Source organism: Pseudopipra pipra, unplaced genomic scaffold (genome assembly GCF_036250125.1).
Source record: "Pseudopipra pipra isolate bDixPip1 unplaced genomic scaffold, bDixPip1.hap1 HAP1_SCAFFOLD_392, whole genome shotgun sequence".
In the NCBI taxonomy this organism is placed as follows: Eukaryota; Metazoa; Chordata; class Aves; order Passeriformes; family Pipridae; genus Pseudopipra; species Pseudopipra pipra.
This window is the reverse complement of record NW_026990871.1, coordinates 1-8,540: the sequence shown is the minus strand read 5'-3', so window position 1 is coordinate 8,540 and position 8,540 is coordinate 1. Positions and strand designations below refer to the sequence as shown.

The following is an 8,540-nucleotide window of genomic DNA, read 5'->3' as shown; positions in this document are numbered from 1 at the left end:
CTGGCATTGATCCGGCACTGACCTGGCATTGATCCAGCACTGATCTGGCATTGATCTGGCATTGATTCGGCATTGATCCAGCCCTGACCTGGCATTGATCCAGCACTGATCTGGCATTGATCTGGCATTGATTTAGCACTGACCTGGCATTGATCCGGCACCGATCTGGCATTGATCTGGCATTGATCTGGCATTGATCCAGCACTGACCTGGCATTGATCCAGCACTGATCTGGCATTGATCTGGCATTGATTCGGCATTGATCCAGCCCTGACCTGGCATTGATCCAGCACTGATCTGGCATTGATCCAGCACTGACCTGGCATTGATCTGGCATTGATCCAGCACCGACCTGGCATTGATCTGGCATTGATCCAGCATTGATCCAGCCCTGACCTGGCATTGATCTGGCACCGATCTGCCATTGATCTGGCACAGCCACAGGATCAATAAAGGCCTGGAGTGCAGGGGGGGTGTGTGGTGCTGGCACTGCCCCACGGCACAGGGGCAGTGGGGTGGGAAGGGGGATCCAGGCGTGTGGGGCAGAGCCAGGGGGGGCTCCCCGGGCCCAGGGGGGGGTCAGTGGGGTGTTCCCTGGGGGTCCCGGCCCCCCCCTCCCCTCACTCCACAGACACGGGGGGGGGCACAGGAGGATTTATTGGAAGCTGGAACGCGGGGGGGGGGGTAGGAGGAGACCCCAAATGTGGGCGGGGCCCCCCCGGGCGGAGGGGCTGAGCCCCCAGTGTGGGGGGCACAGGCTGGGGCTGGGGGGCTGCCCCAGGGAGGGGGGGGGCAGAGCTGGGGGGTGCAGAGCTGGGGGGGGGGGCTGCCCTATAGACTGAGCTGATCTAGGGGGGGCTGCCCCACAATGGGGCTGGGGGGGGGCTGCCCTATAGACTGAGCTGATCTAGGGGGGGCTGCCCTATAGACTGAGCTGATCTAGGGGGGGCTGCCTTATAGACTGAGCTGATCTAGGGGGGCTGCCCTATAGACTGAGCTGATCTAGGGGGGGCTGCCCCACATGGGGTTGGGGGGCTGCCCTATAGACTGAGCTGATCTAGGGGGGGCTGCCCTACAGTGGGGCTGGGGGGCTGCCCTATAGACTGAGCAGATCTAGGGGGGGCTGCCCTATAGACTGAGCTGATCTAGGGGGGGCTGCCCTATAGACTGAGCTGATCTAGGGGGGGCTGCCCTATAGACTGAGCTGATCTAGGGGGGGCTGCCCTATAGACTGAGCTGATCTAGGGGGGCTGCCCTATAGACTGAGCTGATCTAGGGGGGGCTGCCCTATAGACTGAGCTGATCTAGGGGGGGCTGCCCTATAGACTGAGCTGATCTAGGGGGGCTGCCCTATAGACTGAGCTGATCTAGGGGGGCTGCCCTATAGACTGAGCTGATCTAGGGGGGGCTGCCCCACAGTGGGGCTGGGGGGCTGCCCCACGGGGGGGCTGGGGTTGTCCTACAGACTGTGCAGAGCTGGAGTTGGGGGGCTGCCCCACGGACTGTGCGTATCTAGGGGGGGCTGCCCCATAGAAGGGTGCATAGCTGGAGGGGGGGGATGCCCCACAGGGGGTTTGGGGGCTGCCCATAGAGGGGTGCATAGCTGGAGGGGGGGGGCTGCCCCTAGGAAGGGTTGGGGGGCTGCCCCATAGAGGGGTGCATAGCTGGAGGGGGGGGATGCCCCTAGGAAGGGTTGGGGGGCTGCCCCATGGAGGGGTTTGGGGGCTGCCCCATAGAGGGGTGCATAGCTGGAGTTGGGGGGCTGCCCCACGGACTATGCGTCTCTAGGAGGGGGGGGGCTGCCCCACAGCAGAACTGGGGGGCTGCTCCCCGAAATGTGCCGTATCTGGGGGGGGGCCTGGGGGGCTGCCCCATAGCGGGGTTGGGGGGGCTGCCCCACAGACTGTGCGTATCTAGAGGGGGGGCTGCCCCATGGAGGGGGTGGGGGGCTGCCCCATGGACTGTGCGTGTCTGGGGGGGGCTGTGCTACAGGGGGGGCTGGGGGGCTGCCCCACGGGGTGTGCGTACCTAGGGCTGGGCTGCCCCATGGGGGTTGGGGGGCTGCCCTATAGACTGTGCATGGCTGGGGTTGGGGGGCTGCCCTATAGAGGGGTTGGGGGGCTGCCCTATAGACTGTGCATGGCTGGGGTTGGGGGGCTGCCCCACAGGGGGTCAGGGGGCTGCCCTATAGACTGTGCATGGCTGGGGTTGGGGGCTGCCCCATGGAGTGGGGGGCTGCCCTATAGACTGTGCATATCTGGGATTGGGGGGCTGCCCCATGGGGCGGGGGGCTGCCCTATAGACTGTGCATGGCTGGGGTTGGGGGGCTGCCCTATAGACTGAGCACGGCTGGGGTTGGGGGGCTGCCCCACAGGGGGTTGGAGGGGCTGCCCTATAGACTGAGCATGGCTGGGGTTGGGGGGCTGCCCCATGGGGTGGGGGGCTGCCCTATAGACTGTGCATGGCTGGGGCTGGGGGGCTGCCCTATAGAGGGGTTGGGGGGCTGCCCTATAGACCGTGCATGGCTGGGGCTGGGGGGCTGCCCTATAGAGGGGGTTGGGGGGCTGCCCTATAGACTGTGCATGGCTGGGGTTGGGGGGCTGCCCCACAGGTGGTCAGGGGGCTGCCCTATAGACTGTGCATGGCTGGGGTTGGGGGGCTGCCCTATAGAGGGGTCAGGGGGCTGCCCTATAGACTGTGCATATCTGGGATTGGGGGGCTGCCCCATGGGGTGTGGGGGGCTGCCCTATAGACTGTGCATGGCTGGGGCTGGGGGGCTGCCCTATAGAGGGGTTGGGGGGCTGCCCTATAGACCGTGCATGGCTGGGGTTGGGGGGGCTGCCCTATAGAGGGGTCGGGGGGCTGCCCTATAGACTGTGCATGGCTGGGGTTAGGGGGCTGCCCCATGGGGTGGGGGGCTGCCCTATAGACTGTGCATATCTGGGATTGGGGGGCTGCCCCATGGGGTGGGGGGCTGCCCTATAGACTGTGCATGGCTGGGGCTGCGGGGCTGCCCCACAGGGGTTGGGGGGCTGCCCTATAGTCTGTGCATGGCTGGGGTTGGGGGGCTGCCCCACAGGGGGGTTGGGGGCTGCCCTATAGACTGAGCATGGCTGGGGTTGGGGGGCTGCCCTATAGTCTGTGCATGGCTGGGGTTGGGGGGCTGCCCTAATAGAGGGGTTGGGGGGCCTGCCCTATAGACTGTGCATGGCTGGGGTTGGGGGGCTGCCCCACAGCAGGCTCGGGGGCTGCCCTATAGATTGAGCATGGCTGGGGTTGAGGGGGCTGCCCACAGGGGGTTGGGGGGCTGCCCTATAGACTGTGTATGGCTGGGGCTGGGGGGCTGCCCCACGGGGGCTGGGGGGCTGCCCCACGGGGGTTGGGGGCTGCCCATGGGGTGGGGGGGCTGCCCTATAGACTGTGCATGGCTGGGGTTGGGGGGCTGCCCCACAGGGGGTCAGGGGGCTGCCCTATAGACTGTGCATGGCTGGGGCTGGGGGGCTGCCCCACAGGGGGTCGGGGGCTGCCCTATAGTCTGTGCATGGCTGGGGTTGGGGGGCTGCCCTATAGAGGGGTTGGGGGCTGCCCTATAGACCGTGCATGGCTGGGGTTGGGGGGCTGCCCCATGGAGTGGGGGGGCTGCCCTATAGACTGTGCATGGCTGGGGCTGGGGGGCTGCCCTATAGAGGGGTTGGGGGGGCTGCCCTATAGACTGTGCATGGCTGGGGTTGGGGGGCTGCCCTATGAGTGGGGGGCTGCCCTATAGACTGTGCATGGCTGGGGTTGGGGGGCTGCCCCACAGCAGGCTCGGGGGCTGCCCTATAGATTGAGCATGGCTGGGGTTGGGGGGCTGCCCTATAGTCTGTGCATGGCTGGGGCTGGGGGGCTGCCCCATGGGGTGGGGGGCTGCCCTATAGACTGTGCATGGCTGGGGTTGGGGGGCTGCCCATGGGGTGGGGGGGCTGCCCTATAGTCTGTGCATGGCTGGGGTTGGGGGGCTGCCCCACGGGGGTTGGGGGCTGCCCCACAGCGGGGTCCCTCACACGGCCTCCTGCGCCCGCCGGTACTCGAAGACGCTGCCGCGCTCGGCGAAGGTCTGTGGGGTCTGGGGGGTCTGGGGGGTCTTGGGGGGCACGGGGGGCACCGGGGGCACCCACAGGTCCTGGGGGTCCCGGGGGCCCGGGGGATCCCCCCCAGCCCCCTCCTCGGGGGGGCCGAAGCCGCCCCCGCCGGGGGTCAGGAGGCGGAAAACGTCCTGTGGGGGGAGAAAAGGGGGGTCAGGGGGGGAGTTGGGGGATTGGGGAGGGGGTTTGGGGCTGTCAGAGGGTGCCAGTGGGGGTTTGGGGTGCAGGGTGTTTTGGGGTGCAGGGGGGAGTTTGGGGGATTGGGGGGGGGGGGGTTGGGGCTGTCAGAGGGTGCAGGGGGGTTTTGGGGTGCAGGGGGGTTTGGGGCTCACCCCCAGCTCCACGGACACCCAGCCCTTGCCCCCCAGATTTGGGGGGTGCTAGGGGGGTTTTGGGGTGCCAGGGGGTGTTTTGGGATGCCAGGGGGGGTTTTGGGGTGCAGGGGGGTGTCTTGGGGTGCCAGGGGGGGATTTGGGGTGCAGGGGGGGTTTTGGGGCTCACCCCCAGCTCCATGGACACTCAACCCTTGCCCCCAGGTTTGGGGGAGCCAGGGGGGGTTTTGGGGTGCCAGGGGGTGTTTTGGGGTGCCAGAGGGGTGTTTTGGGGTGCAGGGGGGTTGTTTGGGGCTCACCCCCAGCTCCACGGACACCCAGCCCTTACCCCCCAGGTTTGGGAGGTGCCAGGGGGTGTTTTGGGGTGCCAGGGGGTGTTTTGGGGTGCAGGGGGGTGTTTTGGGGTGCAGGGGGGTTTTGGGGCTCACCCCCAGCTCCACGACACCCAGCCCTTGCCCCCCCGGTTTAGGGGGTGCCAGGGGGTGTCTTGGGGTGCAGGGGGGTGTCTTGGGGTGCCAGGGGGGGTTTTGGGGTGCAGGGGGGGTTTTGGGGCTCACCCCCCAGCTCCATGGACACTCAACCCCTGCCCCCAGGTTTTTGGGGTGCCAGGGGGTGTTTTGGGGTGCAGGGAGGGTTTTGGGGCTCACCCCCAGCTCCATGGACACCCAACCCTTGCCCTCAGGTTTGGGGGGTGCCAGGGGGGGTTTTGGGGTGCCAGGTGGGTTTTGGGGCTCACCCCCAGCTCGATGGGACACCCAGCCCTTGCCCCCAGATTTGGGGGGTGCTAGGGGGGGTTTTGGGGTGCCAGGGGGTGTTTTAGGGGTGCCAGGGGGTGTTTTGGGGTGCAGGGGGGTGTTTTGGGGTGCAGGGGGGTTTTGGGGCTCACCCCCAGCTCCACGGACACTCAGCCCTTACCCCCAGGTTTGGGAGGTGCCAGGGGGTGTTTTGGGGTGCCAGGGGTGTTTTGGGGTGCCAGGGGGGGTTTTGGGGTGCAGGGGGGGGTTTGGGGCTCACCCCCAGCTCCATGGACACCCAGCCCTTGCCCCCAGGTTTTTGGGGTGCCAGGGGGGTGTTTTGGGGTGCCAGGGGGGTTTTTGGGGTGCCAGGGGGTGTTTTGGGGTGCAGGGGGGGGGTTTGGGGGCTCACCCCCAGCTCCACGGACACCCAGCCCTTGCCCCCAGATTTGGGGGTGCTAGGAGGGGTTTTGGGGTGCCAGGAGGTGTTTTAGGGTGCCAGGGGGTGTTTTGGGGTGCCAGGGGGGGTTTTGGGGCTCACCCCAGCTCGATGGACACCCAGCCCTTGCCCCCAGGTTTGTGGGGGTGCCAGGGGGGTTTTGGGGTGCCAGGGGGGTGTTTTTGGGGTGCCAGGGGTGGTTTTGGGGTGCAGGGAGGTTTGGGGGCTCACCCTCAGCTCCACGGACACCCAGCCCTTGCCCCCAGGTTTGGGGGGGTGCCAGGGGGTGTTTGGGGGGTGCCAGGGGGTGTTTTGGGGTGCCAGGGGTGTTTTGGGGTGCCAGGGGTGTCTTGGGGTGCCAGGGGAGGTTTTGGGGTGCCAGGGGGGGTTTTGGGGTGCCAGGGGGGGTTTTGGGGCTCAGCCTCGGTGTTTGGACATTGAGCTCTTGCCCCTCAGGTTGGGGTTGTGGGGAGGTGCCAGGGGATTTGGGGGTTGTGTTGGGGTTGTGGGAGATTTGGGGGGTTGTGTTGGGGTTCGGGGGGATTTGGGGGGTTCTGTTGGGGTTTGGGGGGATTTGGGGGTTGTGTTGGGGTTTGGGGGTTGTGTTGGGGTCAGGGGGGTTCGGGGGGTTGTGTTGGGGTTTGGGAGGTTGTGTTGGGTCAGGGGGGTTCGGGGAGTTGTGCTGGGGTTCAGGGGTATTTGGGGGGTTGTGTTGGGGTTCGGGGGGGATTTGAGGGGTTTTGTTGGGGTTTGGGGGTGTTTGGGGAGTTGTGTTGGGGTCAGGTGAGTTTGGGGGGTTGTGTTGGGGTTTGGGGGGTTGTGTTGGGGTTCAGGGGGTTGTTTGGGGTTCAGGGGTGTTTGGGGGGTTGTGCTGGGGTCGGGGGTTGTGCTGGGTTTCGAGGGACTTGGGGGGTTGTGTTGGGGTTCGGTGGAGTTGTGGGTTGTTTTGGGGGGGGGTTCGGGGGGTTGTGTTGGGGTTCAGGGGTATTTGGGGGGGTTGTGCTGGGTTCGGGGGTTGTGCTGGGGTTCAGGGGTGTTTGGGGGGGTTTGTTTGGGTTCGGGGGGTTGTGCTGGGGTTCAGGGGTATTTGGGGGGTTGTGTTGGGGTTCGGGGGTTGTGCTGGGGTTCAGGGGTGTTTGGGGGGTTGTGTTGGGGTTTGGGGGGTTGTGCTGGGGTTCAGGGGTGTTTGGGGGGTTGTGTTGGGGTCAGGGGGGTTCAGGGGGTTGTGCTGGGGTTCAGGGCTATTTGGGGGTTTGTTTGGGTTTGGGGGGTTGTGCTGGGGTTCAGATAGATTTGGGGGGTTTGTTTGGGTTCGGGGGGGTTGTGCTGGGGTTCAGGGGTGTTTGGGGGGTTGTGTTGGGGTTCAGGGGATTTGGGGGGTTGTTCTGGGGGTCAGGGGTGTTTGGGGGGGGTCTCACCCCCGGTTCCACGGCCACTGAGCTCTTGCCCCCCAGGTTGATGGTTCGGCCGTCCGGCGCAGCAGCAGGTTCAGCCCCGGGGCCCCGGGAGACCCCCTGGGAGGAGAGAGGGGGGGTCAGGGGGGGCTAGGGGAGGTCAGGGAGGGTCAGGGAGGGTCAGGGGGGTCAGGGGGATCAGGGGGTTGGAGGCCCATGGGGAGTGACGGGTTCCCTGGGGGTCCCCGGGGGCTCTGAGGGTACCGAGGGGGGGGTCTCCAGGTGCCCGGGGTGTCCCCTGGAGGGGGAATTAGGGGGTCCCAGGGAGGGTCCCTGGGGGTCCCTGGGGGTCCCTGGACTTCTCTGGGGGTCTGGGGTTGCTCCAGGGACGTCCCTGGAGGTTCCATCCTCCCCCCCCCCACCCCGCTGTGCCATAGGGGCACACGGGGGGCTACGGGGGGGCTTGGGGGGTCTGGGGAGTGAGGGGTGTCCTGGGGGGGGGCTCTGGGGGTCCCGTGGGGGGTCTGGGGAGGTTTCCTGAGCCCCCCCTCACTGGCCATGCCGTGGGGCCACGTGGCTTTTGGGGATTATGGGGGGTGATGGGGGGGTCTCTGGGGCCCCCCCTCTCCAGCTGCGTGGCTGATGGGGGCCTATGGGGGAGGTGATGGGTACCCAGGGGTCTTGGGGGGGTCTCTGGGGGTCTCTGGGGCCCCCCCTCACCGGCCATGCCATGGGCTGTGTGGCTGATGGGGATTGGGGGGGGGGGGTTATGGGTACCCGGGGGTCTCTGGGGGTCTCTGGGCCCCCCCTCACCAGACCATGCGTGGGGCCGCGTGGCTGATGGGGGCTATGGGGGGGTTATGGGTACCCAGGGGGGGTCTCTGGGGGTCTCACCGGCCATGCCGTAGGGCCGCGTGGCTGATGGGGGCTATGGGGGGGTGATGGGTACCCGGGGGTCTCTGGAGCCCCCCCTCACCGGCCACGCCGTGGGGCCACGTGGCTTTGGGGACTGTGGGGGGTGATGGGTACCCGGGGGTCTCGGGGGGGGGGTGATGGGTACCCGGGGGTCTCTGGAGCCCCCCCTCACCAGCCATGCCGTAGGGCCGCGTGGCTGATGGAGATTATGGGGGGGTGATGGGTACCCAGGGGTCTCGGGGGGTCTCTGGGGGTCTCACGGCCATGCCGTGGGGGCCGCGTGGCTGATGGGGGCTATGGGGGTTTGATGGGTACCCGGGGGTCTCGGGGGGGGGTGATGGGTACCCAGGGGTCTCTGGGGGTCTCACCGGCCATGCCGTGGGGCCACGTGGCTGATGGGTACTATGGGGGGGGTGATGGGTACTCGGGGGTCTCGGGGGGTCTCTGGGGGGCCCCCCTCTCGGTTGCGTGCTGTTGGGGACTGTGGGGGCTGATGGGTACCCAGGGGTCTTGGGGGGGTCTCTGGGGGTCTCACCGGCCATGCCGTGGGGCCACGTGGCTGTTGGGGATTATGGGGGGGGGGTGATGGGTACCCGGGGGTA

At 67.1% G+C, this 8,540-nt stretch overlaps 1 long non-coding RNA gene across 2 annotated transcripts; it reads right to left on the bottom strand.

Moving 5' to 3' along the window:
- Positions 1 to 1,847: 1,847 nt before the first annotated feature.
- Positions 1,848 to 7,147, bottom strand: LOC135408380 (uncharacterized). 2 transcript variants are annotated; one of them, XR_010427560.1, is made up of 3 exons: positions 7,048 to 7,147; positions 2,610 to 4,255; positions 1,848 to 2,525 (listed from the first exon to the last, which is right to left on the bottom strand). It is a non-coding gene; the product is annotated as an uncharacterized LOC135408380 (long non-coding RNA). The 2 variants fall into 2 exon arrangements; XR_010427561.1 differs by having other exon boundaries at positions 1,848 to 3,149; positions 3,294 to 4,255.
- Between the last annotated feature and the right edge of the window lie 1,393 nt (positions 7,148 to 8,540).